At 38.0% G+C, this 21,567-nt stretch overlaps 1 protein-coding gene and 1 pseudogene across 7 annotated transcripts in view; both read right to left on the bottom strand.

The window, feature by feature from the left end:
- CDIN1 (CDAN1 interacting nuclease 1) overlaps nt 1-21,567 on the bottom strand; it is a 250,041-nt gene that overhangs the window by 213,513 nt on the left and 14,961 nt on the right. The gene's annotated exons all lie outside the window — the stretch shown is intronic.
- LOC139355472 (tropomyosin alpha-3 chain pseudogene) lies at nt 50-21,567 on the bottom strand (annotated as a pseudogene).

The raw sequence follows: 21,567 nt of genomic DNA on the forward strand, positions 1-21,567 counted from the left end.
TCTGAAATATTAAAAGGTGTAATACTTTAATAACTTCATTTGCATTATATCTTTTTTTTTTTTTTTTTTTTTTTTGAGACAAAGTCTTGCTCTGTCACCCAAGCTGGAGTGCAGTAGCACGATCTTGGCTCACTGCAACCTCTGCCTCCCAGGTTCAAGCAATTCTCCTGCCTCAGCCTCCCGAATCACTGGGATTACAGGCATGCGCCACCACAGCCGGCTAATTTTTGTATTTTTAGTAGAGATGGGGTTTCACCATATTGGTCAGACTGGTCTCAAACCCCTGACCTTGTGATCCGCCCACCTCGGCCTCCCAAAGTGCTAGGATTATAGGTGTGAGCCACGGTGCCCCGCCTTGCATTATATTCTTGGAATAATACTGGAATTTGCACAAGGCTGATATCACTCTAGGTAGACTAGAAAATGTAGGCTTATCCCAGCACTTTGGGAGGCCGAGGTGGGTGGATCACCTGAGGTGAGGAGTTCGAGACCAGCCTGGCCAACATGGAGAAACTCCGTCTCTACTAAAAATACAAAATTAGCCAGGCGTGGTGGCTCATGCTTGTAATCCCAGCTACTTGGGAGGCTGAGGCAGGGGAATTGCTTGAACTCGGGAGGCAGAGGTTGCAGTGAGCTGAGATTGCGCCATTGCACTCCAGCCTGGGCAGCAAGAGCGAAACTCTGTCTCAAAAAAGAAAAGAAAAGAAAAGAAAAATGTAGGCTTAGAAAAAAATTAACAAAACATGCACAGAAGCATCCAGTTCTTAAAGGATAGAGGCTCTACAAACTTAATGTGGCACTTCCAAATCCCTGAGACCTAACTCCCCCAGTTCACCTGTCCACCATGTGTATGATGTGCCTCAGCCTGGTGGTTAAGAGATTAGACATGAATTCCAGATAATGAGAAGAAGAGGCTACATCATGCTGCTTACGTTTTTCTGCACACACATCCATTTTCCCCCATCAATGCTCTTGTTATATTCTCCCACTGGTCCAATGTTAGACTGAATTGAAACACTGTGAAGGCAAATGTTCTTCAGAATTGCTTTTAGAATAAAAATATGAAGGAGGATACCTGGGAATTTCCAAAATGACTACATCGAACCTGAACGGTACCAGAATTCTGACAATTACATAATGCCCCAAGAAGAAAACCAAAGGAAACAACAACATGTAGCTTCAAACCAAAACACAAAAGAAGAAATTGAGAAGCACTGTGTTTTTAAAAGACTAAATTTTCAGCATTCACAAATGTAGGTAGGCGAATCTTTCACCGGCTGTTGTGGGGACTCGCACTGCTGTTTCAGGGACTCTCAGTAGAATTGCTTTGGGCTAGGAGTTCATGAAACCCTTCAGACTTCTGGATTTAATGAGCCCATAAATAAGTCTCATGTTGAACTGTCATTATTTTTTGGACCACACTTCATTGTGCAGACGAATTTTAATTGAAGTATTCTTTTCCTCATTTGCTTTTCCATTAAACTGAGTTCTTTTTATGATTATTATTTTTTCATTTTTGGAGGGACTGGTTCTTCATTTCAGAAAGACACTTGCCAATATTCAGTATCAAACACAGTTGCACTACTGATTTCTCTTTCTCCCAGTCAGCCCCAAAGAGACCACATCAAAGGACAGTACATTTTAAGCCAATAAGCTGCAGGATGTACACCTAACAGACCTCCTAGAAACCTTACCGGGAAATGGGGACTGGGTAGGGAAAGAAACTTTAAAAAAACAAAAAGATCCGCAAGCTGCCAGTCCACAGACTGCAGAGGCTGTCACAGCCAGATGGGGTGGCCAGGGTGCCACAAACCCAAAGAAGCAAAGTTTCACAATAATATAAAATTGAAAAAGTATTGTAGACAAGCTATTCAAGATTTCTGCAGCACTGACTGATACAAAGCACAATGAGATGGCACTTCTGGAGATAGAGACAGCAGCTTCGAACCCAGAAAAGGGTAATGCGATGAGTTTCACATGGCTAAATCGGTGGCAAACACACTCTTCTTTCTTTCCACAAGGCAGGAAAGCATTTAAATGGTCACCTCAACATAAGGGGGACGTGATCCATTCTGTAAGCAGTTGGGAGGGGGTAGAGATAGGACAAAAATGTTGTCTCAGAGGTATTACCATCTTAATTTGGTGACTTCTAATGAAAAAAAAATAAAAAAATAGAAATAACATGCAAAGATATCTTAACGCTGAAAACCTGAACAGCACATTTTTTGTTGTTGCTGTTTGGCCAACTCCTCCCGGAATCACCTTTCTGGTTTGGCTAGTACTTTGTAGAGAGCAATGAGGTTTCCCACAGGGGAGTCTCTCTGGGCTCTGTCTGGCTCTCAGTAAGGCAGGCCTATACCTTTTCCTCTCCTCTATGGAGAGGAGAATATGCATTAAGGTGAGAAGTCACCTTCCCAAAGTGAGGAAGGGATTCGATTGCTGCTTCAGGGCTGTGGAATTATTTGGAATGTTTTATAAATGGTTGCTACAAAACCACAAAAAAGGTAATGACAGAATGTGTATATCACCACATGCTTTTTAAAGACATTATGCATTGTGCTCACATTCCCTTAAATGTTGCTTCCAAAGGTGCACAGCCTCTAGTCCAGCTGGAATCTCCAGGAAGAGGCAGAGACAGTTTGGCGAAAAAGACACAGGGGAGGAGGGGATGGTGGAAGGAGAAAGCAGCTGTCCAGTTAAAGATCAGCCCTCAGTTAAAGGGCAGCTTCGGGCAGGCTGGCCTCAGGTGGAGTCAGGGTCAGAGGGAGGAGCAGCAGCAGGGTGGCACTGGGGCGTTCTACATCTCAATCAGGTCAAGCAGAGTCTGGTCCAACATCCTTTGTCTACAGAGGTGCTCCTCTGGTACATTTTCAGTTTATCTTCCAAGTCATCAATCATATCATAGCTTGGCTACCGATCTCTCAGCAAACTTAATACAGGTCTCTTCTTGAGTTTATCAGCAAGAATCTTGATCTCTTTCTCATATTTGTCTTCTTTTTGAGAGTACTTTTCTTCAGCAGCACTCAGACACTGCAGGTTCTAGACCATCAGTCTGATCTGCTCATCCATCTCTCGGCAACAGGACTCCGCCAGCTCAGCTCATTCCTCTGTGCGTTCCGAGTCTCCTTCAATGATCACCAACTTACGGGCCGCCTCTTCGTACTTCCTACCTGCCTCTTCTGCCATGTGCTTAGCTTCTTTGAGTTGGATTTCCTGGAGTTCCATCTTTTCTTCATCTTTTAAGGCCTGGTTTTCAATAACCTTCATACCCCTCTCACTCTCATCAGCAGCTTTTTCTGCTTCTTCCAGCTTTTGCAGGGCAGTGGCCAGGCGCTCCTGAACATGGTCCAGCTCCTCTTCAACTAGCTGGATCCTACTGTTCAAGGAGACAACCTCAGCCTCAGCCTGTTCCCGGGCCCGCCTTTCTCCCTCAACTTCTCACCGGAGGCGCTCAGCTCGCTCCTCTGCATCATCTGCCTGCTGCTGAACCTGGATCTGGCGCTTTACCGCCTCGATGGTGGTGATCCCAGCCATGGTGCCCACCCAGCTACTGCTCGCACTCCGGTTCCTGCCTCCTCTGCTCGGCGTTGCAGCCGCCTCTCCAAAACTGAGTTATTTAAGACAGGGAATCCCTTTTTTTTCAATCTTTGTATCTTTTTAACTTTACATCATCAATAGTTAGCATAGTGACTTGCACATATTAGCCTTTCAAGAGATGACTTAATGAAGAATGACCCTCCTCCTCTCATTTCCTAACACCCGCGTACCAAACACACACATCCATTTTAAGGGAAAATACAAAAACACTGCAACTCACAGACACAGCAAATGAACGTGCATTGAGACAACATGTGAACACATAACAGAGATGCCATTACTAAAGGAGATGTTTTGCTTCCAAACACTGTGGTGCCTAATAATCAGTGACTTTAAGCTTCGCAAGAAGAATAAGAGAATGTGTGCTACTAATTGATTTTTAAGTCTTAGAAATTTTAGCTATATCAAATACAGAACAAAAACCTAGTATGTTTTGGCCTCTGCTTTCATTTTGATAAAATGGCTACAATATCACAAAATTCAAGCAACCAACTGTTACCTTTTTAAGAGATATCAACAAATAGTGAGATTGATGGAAACTTTTTCTCAGGGAAAAGATGTTCGTGTCCAGACTAAAAATAACGATGCCTAAAAAGAGCTCTGTGACCTGTTGATTATATAATCAGTGACCTCTCCCTAACCCAACCCTCTATCTTTACAGCATCCAGGAAGATAATGCAGACCAGTCATTGCAGGAAATCTGTAAAAGCCACGTACAAGTCCTGACATAGTCAGACCAAATCCAGAACCAGGGAAGGAAAGACACTCAGTAGCATAACATGCCAAGCTTACTGAAAGGTTACATGACTCACCAGCAATCAGTAAGGCACACACTTTAAAACGGCTCTGAATATGGTGAGAAACTTGGTTTCATGCAGCCTCACTCTGATCTTATTTCCTAGAAATCCAATCTGATAAAACTCAGCCTGTCTATCTCTACATAGATGGGGTGAGGATCGGTTACAAGGGAGAGAAAATACAATCCCAAATTAACTATGGACTATACAGTACAGAAATGTTTGTCTTTCCCAGTAAGATTTGTCTCCTCCACCATAGCAATTTTGCTCCAGGAAGTCCTTGGGACCCAGGCTCCTGTCAGCTCACCATTCTATCAGCCCACGGTTAAGACTGTGGCATGTGCATTCCAGACAGCAAGACTGCGAAAGGATCTTGAAGAAGAGAGACAAGGGCTGTCTCTTAAGGAAGGCTCCACATAAAACGAAGCTGCCACATAAAACTTATGCTTACTCTGCAACAGCCAGAATTCAGTCCCATGGCCATGAGAGACACAAGGACGCCTCTGTTCTTAGAAGTCATGTTCTGGTCAAAACTGGAGGATTCTATCACACTAGAAGAATGAGAAAACAGACACCTGGGGAAAACTACATTTTCTATCATGGGAACAGCACTCTATCCAAGTGAACTCAACAATCATAAATGAAGCTGCTATATAACTCTGAATAATGTACCATGGCTAAAAGTTGTCTTGATTCACTTCACTTATTCAATAAATTTAAGCCATTTTAAACTCCTACTATATGTTATTCCGTTAAGAGTTATCTCTAATAATTATGAACTTCATTTCACAAACACCATTGGTGAGTAACAGAGTGTAGGGCTAGGGATACCACCAAAAAAACAACTAGATATTCATTTGATAAAAGGCAAATGCCTTGCTGATGTTTTCAGTTCAAGACACAATTAATTCCGTTTAGTAAACTATTTGCCAACTTTAGGAATAAAGTATTTGATTCCCAAAACACAAACGTTCTTTCTCCTATTCTCTCTCAATATAATGACAATACTAAGAAAATTTTTAAAGCAGCTGATTTTATGAGGTATGGACATTCCATTTCCATAGAGATGCAGGTATACCTAGACTCACTCAACCAACACATGATAATTTTGTATAAGTTTCCTTTTCAGTCTCTCTTCATTTCATTAAACTCACCAATGTATATTAAACAGCTACACATTTAGAAGCCTCTCCAAATAGATGGTTAGTTCACTTATTCAGTATTTCAACAAATATTTATCAAGCACCTGTCTGTTAACAACTTCGATGTGCTGGAGAGTGGACTCTCAAAAGCATATGTGGCACAGGACTCAGTCTCCCCAAGAGTTTTATATTCAAAAGACATTGCTTCTGGTAAGTAGAAAACACAGTTATTCTCAGAACTAAAGGACTCCCTACTGTCTATCTGAGTATTGTCAATAGCTAACCAGTTCAGTCAGAACAGATTCTCCAACTGTACCTAAACAAATTGCCAAGAAGTGCTAAATCCTCCCCCCAAAAAAGCCTTGTTATAATAAGTTCTTTCAAATAACTTGTCAAAAAGGATCTTACTACAGCATGGTATGCAGATAATTTGGGTAATATAACGCTAAGAGAATGAGTCAGAAGCATCATCACTCTTGTAACTTTGACCCTGAATTTGGTCTAAAACTTCTATGCATTTTTAGTGGCATGTGAGAACAGATGCTATAACACCTGAAAATGGCAAGACTTAAAATTCATAGTACCACAAAACCATTACTCTTCCCCCTAGACCCTTTGAACTTTAATAATGTCTGACCTGGTTGGCCAATAAGTTCTAAAAGCAGACAGAAGAAAATTGCCAATAGTAAATATTGCTGGAATGATTTTTCATTTAGAAAGATGTTACAGGTTCTCTTAAAAACAGGTCACCAATTCTGTGGACACTTAATTTTCTTAAGGGAGTAGCCATTGCAGACAGCAGGTACCCACTTTTGTTTATGCAAATAGAATCTAGCTGACAACTAGATTCATATATTCTTATTATCACTTACACATAAAGCAAACAAAAATAGACACCCACATACACACACACACATAGTTATATATAAACCCATCCAAATCAAAGATAAAGTGTGGCTAAAGAAGTGGATGTGAAAGAAAACTATTCTTTTTTTCCCAAGATAAATGGCACAAAAGCCACCATCTCATTAACTATCCAAAGAAAATGATACACTACACAACTACGTCTAGATAATCATACATTAATAATTTTCACATTACACAACTGAAAAGATTTATAAAGGCACAATTTAAGAATCTACCTTGCTTAAGTCACTTAAAAGAAGCAAAGTGACAAGAGGAACAAGCAATTAGGTACTTCTGTACAACACCACAATTCAAAGTGACTTCCTACATGCCCCTTGCTTTAGTCGAATATCATTTCAACGTGCAATTATCCCTGTGCTTTGATGCAGTTGTCATCTGTTTTGTTTTTAATGCAAATACCTACTTACTGATTAAATATTTCCTATATTATAGTTTGTGAACCATTTCTCGTATTTTGCTGATAAACTACTTTAGCAAGATAGCCAGTCTTTGAGACCCCTGAAATAATATTCAGCCAGAGGAGCTCTAAGGTATATGCCCTACTTTGCTATGTCAGAGACCTAAAGCATGTGGTCACAGAGAGAGCTGCACAAGGGAGAAGCTCTCATCTTTTCTCTCTCAGGCTGTAGAAAGTTTCCTTTCACAGCTTTACAAAAACACCAGCCTCCAGATTGGCAGGGCATTATCCTGGCACTACATCCTTCTTAAAAGCTTAACACATCCTGTGTGAAAAACAGGAGCTCTTTCTATCCACATGGACACACTGGCGCTCCAAGACAGTAAGTAACTTGCCGAGGGCCATGCTCTTAGCACTGCAGCCAAACTGGCTTTGGAAGCCAGATCTCCTACCTGGTCTGGATCCCCAGGCCTGTATCTTCTGGCCCAGGAAAGGTGATGGTCTCTTCCCAGCATTCAGCTAAAGAAATACATTTCATAAACCCTATCTGGCTAATCACTTTGTAAAAGCAATAGAACTGAATTTAAGTTTTTTCTCAAACTCCTGGCTTCAAGTGATCCTCCTGTCTCGGTCTCCCCTTTAAAGTGCTGGGATTACAGGTGTGAATCACCATACCCGGCCCTTTAAGTTTTTTCATTTTAAGTTGATAGATCCCTGATTCTTTACAATTATAGTTATTTTTTTAAATAATATTTTTACTGGTTTGCTCAAGTTTTTATTTTTAGCACTTTACTAACATCGTTCCTATCAAATTGTCAATGTAGATGATATGATCAAGATATAATAGGCCAGGTACGGTGGCTCACGCCTAGAATCCCAACACTTTGGGAGGCCAAGGTAGGAGGATCCCTTGAGAACAGGAGTTCATGACCAGCCTGGATAACAAAGGGAGACCCCCATCTGTAAAAATAGTTTTAAAAAATAGGCCAGGCATAGTGGTTGCACACCTGTGGTCCCAGGCTACTTAGGAGGCTGAAGCAGGAGGATCACCTGAGCATGGTGAGGTTGAGGTTGCAGTGAGCCAAGATCACGTCACTGCACTCCAGCCTAGGCAACAGAACCCGACTTTGTCTTTAAAAAAATTTATATATATATATACACACACACACACACACACACATATATACACACATATATACACACATCTGCTCCATATAGAGATACTTGTATAAAACTTTAAATATATATATATTTGTGTATAACTTTAAAAGGCAAAGTGAGAAGGAGAAAATAGTAAAAGCATGCCTAACTTTTAAAGTTATATTCAGGAGATTCCGGAGATTGCTTGCCAAGTTTTTTTTTTTTTTTTTTAATTTAACACATTGTCTAAAGAAAAACAACTTTTACCAAAACAATGTATCGAACAATAAGAACATCACTAAAGAGTGATAAAATTTTCCTTATAGGAAGGTTACAGATATCTCTATTGATCTTCTGTAGCTTCCTTCTGGAAGTAAGATCCTTATAAAAGAATAACTCAAGGACACCATAAATAAAGTAAAAAAAAAGAACCAACACACTAGAAAAAAAAATACTTGCAAATCACATATATGAGGCTTGTATCTAGAATATGTAAATAACTCTTACAACTCAATAATAAAATGACAACCTAATTTAAAAATGAACAAAGAATGTGGATAGACATTTCTTCAAAGAAGATATACAAATAGCCAATAAACACATAAAAAGATTCCCAACATCATTAGTTATTGAGAAAATAGAAATCAAAACCACAGTGAGATACTACTTCATACCTACCAGGAAGGCTATAATCAAAAGGACAAAATATATAAGTGTTACTGAGGATTCTGAGAAATTGAAACCCTCATACATTCCTATGGGGAAATGTAAAATCATGCAGCCACTTTGAAAACTAGTTTTATGGTTCCTCAAAATGTTAAACCATATGACCCAGAATTTGTGCTCCAAGGTATCTACCCAAGAGAAACAAAAACATATGTCAACACAAAAATTTATACATTAATGTTCATAGAAGCATTTAATCATAATAGCCCAAAACGGGAAACAACAAAACGTCTACAAACTAATGAAAGGATAAACAAAAGGTGGTATATTGCTACAATGGATTTTTCAGCAATAAGAATGAGACAACATGAATGAATCCCAAAAACATTACACTAAGTTAAAGCTAGTCATATTGTATAATATCAATTACACAAACTGTCCAGATACGCAAATCAATAGAAACCGATAGTAGATTAGAGATCGCCTAGGACTGAGCTGAGCAAGTATGAGAATGGCGAGCCATGCCTGACGGGTACTGGGTTTCTTTTTGGGGTTGTAAAATATTCTGTAATTAGATAATGGTGACGGATGCACGAGTTTGTGAATACACTAAAAGTCAATGAATGTACGCTTAAAAAGGGTGGATGTTACAGTATGTGAATTGTATATCCATAACAGGTTATAATTGAAAAAAGAATACTTATATAACATATAATACACTTAATTTTAAATTAGAATGAAGGAAGGAAGGACAGAAGAAGGAATAAAAGGAAGTTAAGGAGGAGGGAGGGAGGGAAAGAGAGACACACACACAGATCTCAAAGAAGTCAGTCTTTGAGACGCTTCTAGTGGAACCAGGCTCCAGATGGAATGCAGTCACATGCACATTAGGTCATATGAAGTAAGCTATTTTATTTTACATATTGTATCAGAAAACTTAAGGCATGTTTCTTTAAACTAATCAATTGGATATTTCTCACAGCTTATTTTAAATACTGCAAAGTTACCTCCTCGTATTCTCCTGTGAACTACATCATCAATGTTCTTCATGTTTTATTTTCCTGACACACCAGATAGGATGTTATTTCCATTGAACACAATCCTGGTCTTCAAACTATCCACATGATTCAAGCATGCCACTTCCCACTGATCCAACAATTTGGTAAGATATTATAAGACTGGAAACAATGGAGAGGAGTGGAAGATCTTTCCAGTTCATGTTCCTAAGTACCCAGCATGATTACACCTACTGTTCACAGATGTCCAGTGACACTTAAAATTTTAACAACGTACTTTTCCAACCTCACAAACATAGGGACCAAGAAACAACTGTCACAAGTACCACTGATCAACCCAGAAAATGCCACCAAAATGGGAGGAGAGAGTTAATAAATCAACTCCTACTGCTTTAAACTCCAATTCAAAAGTCTCTCTGTGACTTCCAGCCTGTTTGGGTTAATCCCTAGACAGGTGGCAACCTTACCAGAGTAAATTAACCACCCCCTAATTGTACAAAAAGAGCTTGCTGGTAACTGACAGGAATACAGCTAAATATGACTGTGCCCTTAGGGAATATAAAATTTACATAACCCCCTTAGAGGTTAAGGGAATAGTGACTTCTATAAACAGAGATTTTAATTTAACAGAAAACATTTTAAAATAAAGTTTAGGTATACAGCCTTTTAAGGAATTGGAACAGACATCATAAGCAGGTAAATACAGAGCTGCTGTGGGAGGAAATTAAATTATCCAAGACTGTTTTTACCCAGAAGCTTTTTAACCTTCATCCTGTATGGCTTATTTTGGATGATTTTTCAGCCAGATAATAAAAAGCAATTTCATTTAAGTGCTGCAGTCACAGAGTTTACCGCACGAAATCCTTCTAAGCTTCCTTTTCACATCTCTTTGCGGGCACACCTCTAGCGTCCGTTCATTCTTTGGGAAGCATACTTTCCTCTATGCGTGCGCAGAGTCCCCCAGAAAAAATCCCAAACTTCATTCCCCTGTTCTCGTTCACTTCAAGAAGTGGTCAGCTTTGTGGAAATGTGGAAGTCGGACTTTCGGTCATCTTTATAAGCCAAAAAGTGTATTTGTTCCTTTTCCATTAAACAGAACAGAAATCACATGGGAGGCAGTATGTCTAAAATAATGAATCAAAACTTTGAAAGACCCATGCTCAGAAACATATTCATATTCTACGTATTTATATATAAAATATATGTAACACTACACATGCATGATGCTTTTAAAAAGCCAGCATCAGGGTTATCTGCTGTGACTTTGTATCAGCGGAGAGAAGGAGGCAGATGGAATTCTGGAACATGAGTAAGATAACACTCATGTCAAAACAAAAAACAAAAAAAAACTCCTTGTCCTCAAGCATGCTAATGAAGCAAGTGATAAGCTATAGGTCAAATTCCCACTTCTACAATCAAAACTTATCATACAAGCTCTTGAAAAGGGAGCGCATCTGTCATATGTTAATGACTTCAAGCCGTTCACTGAACTTTTAGGTGTATAGGAAAACTTAAAAGCACTTCACAACTCCTTGTGGGTATAATTAGCCTGTTGGAATTGTTGGCAATTCTCATTCTGGGACTTTAAAAGGTCACTCCACTCTTTAAGATACCAAATTTGGAGGTACTCTCCCTTCTGGACAGATTAGGCATACCCTGCAATTAGTATACACAGCTGCACCTGTTGCAAAGCCTTCACTGATGTAAATGGGGACAGTCAACGACATTCTAAATTCTTGAGGGATTATTAGACCTTGGAAACCAAGTGTTGAACAAATCTGATGTCTGCTATTGAGGTGATGGATGGTGGTCACACTCTGACCACATACAGAAGCCACAATTTTTATTCTCTATAGACAATTCCAGCTAACACGGAAACCTCATCACTCGACTCTCTCAATCCTGTAAGCAGTCAACATGCAATTTTGCTATTTAACAGAACTAAGTTTTAACAGAACTAAGTTTTTCATAATCTAGTTGAGTTTCTACAAAGAACAAAGAGAATTCCAGATTTAAAAAAAAAATACAAGTTACAGAAACAGCATTATTGATTTACATAAACTCTACTAAAATCATAGAGAAATAAAAATGTTGCTGGTCACATAAGGAGAAAAGTTTTTGCAGTTTATAAATTTGTAGGTCAAAGCTACTCAAATTCTTCTTTAATCTGTTAATCCTTTACAAAAGTATTATACACACTGACAATGATAGCGATTTCACTGCTAGAGTACAAAATAATAATATAGCTATTTAAAAGAAATGCATTTAGGAAAGAGGCATGAATTTAAGAAATCAGATTTGAAGTTTGAGAAAGTCTGACATAACTGTCATTAAACAGTAGTTAAATCTTAAACATAAAGCCATAAATTATGTCCTTCCTTACTTCCTTCTTCCTTCTGTCTTTCCGTTCTTTTTTAATGAAAGAGAAGCACAGGGGACAGGGGTCTAAATCCCCCTTTCTCTTTAAACCATGTGAATCTTAGATATTTTCTACGGTAGGAAACACAGTTCTTTGGCAGCTGATATATGTGGTCACATAAACAAAAAGAAATACCGTAAAGCCATCTTAAACTAAGATATCGTGCTTGGTAAATCTATTAAGCAAAGAGCCTCTTATTATCACCACAATATGTTAAATATCATCATATATGCTTAAGTGCTTTTTCTTCATATATAAATTCTTTTGAAAACATAATTGGAATTTTACAAAATAGGGAAAAAGCTTTTTCTAAAGGAGTTTTACTATATTACTGTTAAGTAGCTATACTTTCTTCTGAGTGTATTAACTATATGTGGAAATACCTTTAAAAGGTCAGCTGAAATAATAATATAAAACTTCAAGTAATGAGACTATTTCAAAATTTGCATTCCAACTTGAATGAAACCAACAGGAGTTGATTACATTCTTATTGCTCTCCAAAAGTATTTTCATCTGATATTTACTTGAAAGTGTGTGTGTGTGTGTGTGTGTGTGTGTGTGTGTGTGTGTGTGTGTACCTTTTAAAAGTCATAGAAGAAAATTATGGAATTGACAATTTTTTTAGGTTTGCTGTTGGGTCTATATGGTAATCAAATTTAGAAAACTATAAATTACATTTAAATTTATTATCTACAAGCAATTAATTATTTTAAAAAAACAGCCAGGTGGCTTTCATTACATAAATTACTGTTAATGGCAGAGACCTCATGCTGCTACTGTATTTGGCATTTGCATGTGTCAAGTGCACATAGTGGTGTCTAACTCCTCTCCTCGGGGTGGAACCAAGCATTGAAGCAGAAGGCAAGCTGCCCCAAGTTTCAGATCACACCCGAACTAGTCCTTTCGGCCCCACATATTCCGAAGGGTTTAACATTTGTAGCAGAAAATCTGTCTTCCAATAACATTTTGTTGAAACAGCTTTAAAACCAGATATATAATTACTGATCATTAAATAGTGTTTACCTACACTTTAGTTACTTAAAGTCCTATCTCTATGATTTAAAGATTACCAAAAAAGGTTTAACGAATTTGCAGCAAACCAAGGCATCTATTAATGTCTCACAAATGCAGTTTTTAAAATAATATTTAATGTTGCCTCCCTACCACAGGAACTGTGCTAAATAAATGGACAATAACTCTTTTTTCAGGGTTCTGTCTCTGTTTTACTTAGCCTTTTCTAGTGATTCTCTCAACTCTACAGTAGGTAGAAGTTCCTTCCAAAGACAAGGAAGAATTTTACCTCTTTATTCTGAGAAAAAGCATGAGTTTCAATGATATAATAGGAGAATAGGAGCTTATAAGATACAGAAAGAAAAACAGAAAGAAAATAAAAATAAATAGCTAATAAGTTTTGTCCTATTTCAAACTCCATCTCAAATAGAGGGATAAATAAGTATCTCCAACCCCCTCCATCAGTACCACCAGGAAAAGGAGAACGTTTTACGAAAATGCTTTGTAAGCCATAGGATAAAATTCAAAAATTACTATAGTCTTCCTTTCTAAGCAAATAAAAAATGCTTTAAAATGTAACTGAAAATCCTAAATTGAGCTACCACTCTGGTATTCAAGGATTAACTGCCTAGTTAGATTATCCAACCCTTCACTTCTCTTCTTCCTCTAAGAAGTCTGCCTTATAAACCACCACTAGAGAGACGGGTAGCGGAATCTGCATTTGGGGAGCACAGAGAAAAGGCGGGCATAAAATAAGGGCCAGTAGTTAACGAAGGAGAGTCCGCACTTACTAAGTACAAGGATAAAGTAACAAGATAAACTTTTTCAGCTAAAAGAAGGAACTAATTTACTCACATTATCTTTAGCCAAAGTAATAATCCTGGAGAAGGAGCAGGATTTGTACATTTAGCACCAATGATGCTGCCATGGCTCAAAAACACAACTTGTCTTTAAGAATCACTTTAGAACCACTTTACCAGTTACACAAGAAAACCAGCTTCACAGTCACACCTTACATCTCACCAAAATACAGGGTGGCCACCAAGTCCAGAAATATAGACAAATACAATAAAGGATTTATCATTATTGAATTATACCATATGGCAAAATAATTATGTCTCCAGAATCTATGGTCACATCAGCCCCCTTATTTTTCAAACTTAATGATGCCTTTTGTCTCCATTCTCAAAAGTACCAAAGACACTGTGCCACACACTCTAAAAATACTTGCCAAAAGAGAAGTCCCAAAAGTGTTTTTGCTATCATTACAATGTGTCCCCAGCAGGAAACAGTATTCATCATAGCACTTTTAAAACTGTGAGTCATTAATTTATAGTTGCGATACATGTGAGGGAAAATCAAAGTTCGGTTATTGGAGGACATTAGAAAAGTTAGGCAGAAGACAAGACACAGGCGCTGATAGCCTGGCAGGCACAGGGCACACCACCAACCAAAACCATGAGCCCTTCTACTGGAGTGGCTGGAAGCGTTCGCCCTGAGCACACATGCCTAAGAATTCACAGTAAGTGAAATTCAAACTCTTTCCCTCTTACTATTACATAATCATCTTTCAACACCCTAACAAGATTTTTCATGTCTTCCTAATCCCAATTAGGAATCATAGTAGCTTTATCACCATGAATACAAAACAAAAATTGAGAGCTGCTATCGATAAAACCCTGAGTGTTTTGGTATATGGTGCAAGTTAATGATTCGGTGATGCCATGATCGGGTCATGTCCATGACGAATTTTCAGAGAGCAGCCTAGAAAAGTCAATCAGCACTGCTGTCTATTTTTATGATGCTGGAGGCAGTACAATGGTAGAGCTCACTGGCACTGTGTGCCAGGCAGGACACGAGGATTTTACTCATAGGGTTAGGAATTCCAGTCCCACAGAAGGCCAAAAGCAAAGGTCTAATGTAGACAGTTAAGATAAAGCAGCCTAGCCTGAAGAGGAAGCTAAAAATGTTCTGCTTTGGAAACTGCCATATTTGTGACCTCATGGCAGACTGAGAAAACCAAAGAGCTCCAGAAATCACACAAGTAGTTAGTTCACTGGGGTTTTACAATGCCCTGTGGCTGCTCAGTAGGAAATCCCCTGAAAAAGAAGTTCATGAGGTTTAATAATAGGTGATCACCTCAGTAGGTCTAGTTTTGCAAAAATATCCATGCCAAAGACCACAGAGGTACCTGTTTGACATGGTCAAGGTTGGTAAGTATTACACTAGTCTTCATCTGAATCATGTAAGCTACAAGTCTAAGATTACAAAAAGAAAACAGGGGATAGAAAAAAGCCAAATCTCCAATCACAAATCTACCTTGATTCCAGCCACTAAAATTTCACATAAAGACCCCTTTTCAATCCAAGTTACCCCATGCTCAATGAGAGGACAGTTACACATGGTACCTGGTCTCAACCCCTAATTAAATCCCAGTTGGTAAAGTCATTCCCATTCTAAATGGGAACCAACTCCTCACACTGCAGAATGTTAGCACTGCACAATAATCCACAGTGAAGGAAATGCTGAAAGGAATCTTTTACTTCTTTTTTTTTTTTGATACCCCTACTTGGGACATCAAAACACTGTAGCATTACTTCCTAAAAATAATAGAAATTAGGTTGAATCACATGAAACAAATCTATTTACAAATCTATTTATTCAAGAATAAAAGTCGGTAACTTAGAATTAACCATTGAAATAGGAAAAAACACAAATAAAAATGGATTGAGAAGTCCGTCTGCAAATGTTAGGATCCATTTCTTTTGTCCAGTTTTACATCAAAGTTTCATAAACTACTGAAAACTATACTTTGATGGAAAACATGACTCTATTACTAGTTCTCCTGCTGTAAACAGTCCCACAATTTATGTCTTTGACATGTGGCCACGGAGTTTTACACTGCCACCAAAGTACTCAGTCAATATACAAATTTCTACTAAACCAAGCCATAAACAAATCTTTAACTGAAAAGCTCTGTCTACTTGTTTATAATCTGTTACCTGGAAAAAAAGCAGAAGGTCTCTCCAGCCACCTAATCACCATATCAATGACACATGCCACAAGAGAGAAGCACTAGTTTATTTGATTGATCATGGTAGATAAACTCCAAATAACAGAGAAATTAACAAATGCTTGACATTTGCTCAACATCCATTATTCTGACACTGCTTTCAGAATTTCAAAGCCTGGGAGTATGCTTAATCAACATTCATATTCCCTCGTGAGCTACAGGCACCATATTGCACCCCGCCTTCATACTGATGAAAACTGCATATTGGCCATTTCCAAAATGTTCTGGGACTCCACACAGGGCCCCTTTTCTCTCTTGTTCCTGCTCTGCAGTTTTCTTTTAAACACTTCCAAGACAAAAGCATCTGCCAGTTTTTCTCTCTAGGGATGTATGCAAAATGAACTTAACAGTTTTAAGGCAGGAGTAACCCTCACATCTAAATTCATTCATAGGACAGAAAAGGGCCTAAGAGGCCTCTCCAGGGACAAAACCCTGCTGAAATTCTCCCCACACACAACAGTGGGAGCTTTATAAAATCTAAGTCCAGACAATTTCCAATTCAAATGCCCAACATAGCATGACCTTTGTCAGATCTCTGAGCCCAAGATGCACCCATGATTTTTTATTCTAACCAGCACAGACATTAGACAGGGCACTATTGCTAAGCAGGAGGTTCAATATTTGCATGCTCTTCTATTGTGAAAATGTAACAGTGACAGCACTGTGTCAAATTCTTTTCCCTCTAGAACTTTAACTCCATAGGAGAGGCATGGCTGACAGATGACTCCCCAACATCTGTGTTATATACACTGCACAGCTGAGGAGCCCCGGATCACTGTCAGAACATCGTGGAGCTGACCTGCACCTTTCTTATGCCTTCTTCTTATCCCTGCCCCAACTCACAAATAAATAAATATCCATAATATAAATAGTGCAATTTTTAACAAAATATAAAGATGGCAAGACAGATTAACATAACTTATAGTCATTAGGCTGTTCACGTAGCAGCTCAACATATGTTGTATAAATGTCCTATACCGAATAATTTATCAGATCTGACACAGTGCACATCATATTGTTTTATTTAATACACTTACTAAAATTTCATGGATCAAGCATCACTTCTGAAAGCACTGAGAAAGCACTAGAAAATATTTATTCACCTCCCGTGATTTATTTTGATTACCCTTACAGCTAACATGATAAAGTGGAACTCACAAAATTACAAGGTTAAAGTTTACACAGCCATTGCTTCATATACTAAAATATAACAAATGGCTCCGTGTCTGTGTTATATTTTACTTTCATTTAGTGTTAAGTAGAACAGTAGACTAAGCACTTAGCTGCCTACTGAATATTTTAATATTTTTAAATAGGACTTAAATATCTTGGCCCAGAGAGTGGGAGCTTAAGTAACAATTTCAGGAAAGAATAGTAAGTCCTTTGTAGGGTACTAGTTAGAACAACACTGCCAAAAAAAAAAAAAAAATCAAGCATGCTTCAAAGTCATCATCTCCTCAAAAGAGATCACAAAATAAGCACGGGCCCACATCAGAAAGTTAGCAAGAATTCACTGAATGCATAAAAGAACACAATACTATGCTAGGCAATACAGCGTAGAGCTGGAAGATCAAATCAGATGGGGAAAGGAAGGGCAGGAAAGGAGGGAGTGGAAAAGGGAGAGACGGACAGAAGGAAGGAGAGAGGAAAAGAGAAAGGGAGGAAGGGAGGGAAATAGATTAGACGTGGCACTTGAGATTCTTCACACTTGAGATTCTTTTTCATCACTTTTCTCCTAAAATGTTTTATCTGGGGGAAGGTCTCCAAGAAAAGGAAAATGAAATGAAAAGAATGGTAAAAAGATCAGCCAGGGGAGAGGAGCTGAGAGCTTCAAAAGGCAAGGTCAACAGGGCTTTTCAAAAAAAAAAACAAAAACATGAATGCTTGTTGGCCTGATCATGTCTGGGAGAGCTATTAAAAACTTTATTGTATCAACTGCCTTAGGAAAGAATACTAAGCAAAAAATCTTTTGTTTCCAATGGACTATTTTTGTTTAAAATGTAGTAAAAGTGAGATGAGGACAAGACAAGGAAATTATCTTTTTTAATAACTAAGTCAGGTCAGGTGTGGTGGCTCACACCTGTAATCCAAGCACTTTGGGAGGCAGAGGTGGGTGGATCGTTTGAGTACAGGAGTTCAAGAGCAGACTGGGCAACATAGCAAAACCCTATCTCTACTAAAAATACAAAAAATTAGCCAGGTGTAGTGGCACATGCCTGTAGTCCCAGCTACTTGGGAGCCTGAGGTGCCAGGATCACCCGAGCCCAGGAGGTCAAGGTTGCAGTGAGCTGAAATTGCACCACTGCACTCCAGCTTGGGCGACAGAGTGAGACTCGGTCTCAAAAAAATAATAATAAGTTTTATGTCCATTTGTGAGTGATAAATGAGAATTGTTCCCAAGCATCTACAAAATAATAATCTTCTCACAATAAAACACTCTCAGGCACCCAAAGAAGCTCCATATGTTTCAAGGTGTAGATACTACAATCCAGAAGCAAGGCATCAGCTTCTCAAAAACTTGACCTTACCATCATATCACAGGAGAACTGACAGTCAATGAGATACTTCGTGTGGAGTAAAGAAACCACAAAGCCATGTAATATTGTATTGCAAGTGAGGCAGCAGAGTGACTTTAGATGAATAACAGGTTATTGTAAAAATACTGAAGGTTCTATCATACTGCACCCTCAGAAAGGAAAGATAAAGACGATGAAGTCAAATAGAGTTCAATATCAAAAACAGTAAAGTTCCAATCTCCCAAAAGAAAAGAACTAAAAATAGGAAAATAATCTTGCTCAGTTTAATGCATGGTGATAATGGTACCTGGAAAATCCGAAGTACAGAATAATTTAACCCTTACAGCTTTATGTCTGAGCAACAAAACCACTATAGCCATAATGCAGGGTTTCTATGAAAGTGAATGCCAGCATTAACAGATAGCCTTAAGAGTTGGGATGGTGGTAGAGAGGTTACGTATCAAAAAATTCAGTAAGAGGACATTGAGAGCACTGAAGAAAAGAACGAGTTTGAGCGTTGCAAATTCTTGCTGGGACCCCTATCATCACCATCACTCTGGCATTTTATTTCTAAACAAGAAATATATTTTACCTTTCTGAGATTATTTTCTGGTTACAAGCCAACCATTATGAACCTTTCAGTGAATCACTGAATAGGGCACTTAAAGGGATAAACAATTATAAAAATAACTCTGTCACAGGCGCATACATTTTATTTTATTTAGTGATGTAATAAGCTTAGGGGCATATATCAGGTCCAAAATGGTCTTGGTCATTAATTTAAGCAATAAATCATAGGTCTTGCCAACAATGACGGCAAACAGATGCTAACAAGGAAATGTATTATTTAATATTGCCATGTGTTATAAAAATGTAAGTGTGTTTAAGACATGTCTTAAATTTTTATAATAATATGCATTTAATACATTACTGTTTTGACACACGCAGGAATCAGATTTATAGGGCCCATTCCATAGCCTCTTCTTCTGTGAACCTGTTTTTCTTGGGTTTTTTTTTTTGTTTTTTTTTTTTAAAGAGGGGGAACCTGCAAAGTGCATGTTTGCAACTATCTAATTGGTTGTCTTGCTGTTTTGCAGTAAATAATGTCAGCATTGAAACTCATTAAAAAGAATGAATCTATGCACTTTGCCTGAATTTGAAAATAGAACATCTAAAAATCATAATTTGTAAAGAAACATTATAGCCTAAGAAATATATAAGAACATATTTTATATTAAGTTGGCAACTAATTTTTTTTACATTCATTTTGAACTGCTCGGCATGATACCAGGCAAAAACTACTTAATTAACACGTTTACAAGTAAAGGTCAATATTCAAAAATTTGGAAGTAACTAAGAAAAACTCCACTATATATCTTCATGCAGAAATTCTAAGAATCAAACAGTAGTATATCAAAACACAAAGTAACTTAAAATGGAGTCTTTCTATCCATAAATTTGGCACATTATGCCAAACCATAATATTCCCCATCTAATATTTCCTTTTAGAGCAGTAGGTTTCTATTCCTTTGCCAGCAGGTCAAATCCTCCTAGGGAGAGGGCTTGTGAGAAAAGGGAATTAGGAGCTAAAAAATTAATCCAAAACCTCTTTTAAAAAAAAAAAAATGAGCTTTTTTTTTTTCTTCACATCAACAAGATACTAACTCCACTAAACGTATTTTTTGTTAGTAATTATTTTGTTTGAGTTTCCTTTTCAATCAACTCTCCTAGCTGCCAGCATGGTCTTCCCCCTTTTTATTGTAGGCAAGGAGTTCATTCTTTAGAACACTTGAGGAAGCAGTGCTCGGAGTATGGAAACTAAATTTTCTTCATTAAATCTACTGAAGCAGATATTAAAAATGCATTTAATATACTGGCAATGGTCGGTGGGCACCGCTGACTGTGACAGGCCAGTTACTGATGATGTGCCGTCAGATGGCCTTCTCAGCAGGCGTCTGGGTCTCAGGCTGCTGAAGGACAGCAATATCTTCCCCTGTGTGTAAGCTCTATTCATCTCCCAAGTATTTACTAAATCACAGGCCTCTGCACACATAGCCCACGTTTTCAGCGTATGCTAACAAATGATGGATGGCCTCGTCAATTCGTTATGTCCTGAAAGCATGGTTTCCTGCCATTCCAATCATCAAACCTCAGCGCTTCAGAGCTGATCAGTCCCAGGGAATATATTTTGCAGGCTCCATTAAAAGAGTAGAAGTTCTTTCCATTACAGTCTCCGGTACTCTCCTCAACTATTTGTTGTTTCAACCAATTATTTGGGCAGAATATTCAATAGGTGTTCAGGTACTACAACACGGGCAGGTTTTTTCCTGATATTCATCAAGGTGTAATTTCTTTTATGACAAATCAGTGGAGGTATCTGAACATAAAATATTTGACAGAGAAATTCATGTTTTAAAACAATTTTCCTTCTAGATACCATGAGCAAAATCTTAAAAATATTGTATATCATCATATTATATTTATTGTTATATTATATTATAATGTAAGTGTATTAGCCAATGCACTTCAAAGGAACTTCCAAGGCAATAGCCATTCTGTAAATCATCTAATGGTTTCAAGACAATAATTCACACACATTCTCTTAATTATAATCTAGACAAAGGCACAAACTGCTTAAAAATTCTCCTGACAGTTCCAAAGTTAGATGACAAAAGTTCAACTTGTCAAAGAAAAAATATTCTTAAAAGAACATTTATTTTCAGTTCCAAGGTTATATATGTCAGTTGTCTTTTCCATAAGCCATAAGAACATTTTTTTCTCTATAGCTTATCTATGGAACAGAAAATAAATAAGAGCACAGTCATACCCTTTACTCAGAAACAGTAAACTTCATAAAAACAGATGA

The sequence above is a fragment of the Macaca nemestrina genome, chromosome 7 (genome assembly GCF_043159975.1).
Source record: "Macaca nemestrina isolate mMacNem1 chromosome 7, mMacNem.hap1, whole genome shotgun sequence".
NCBI lineage: Eukaryota > Metazoa > Chordata > Mammalia > Primates > Cercopithecidae > Macaca > Macaca nemestrina.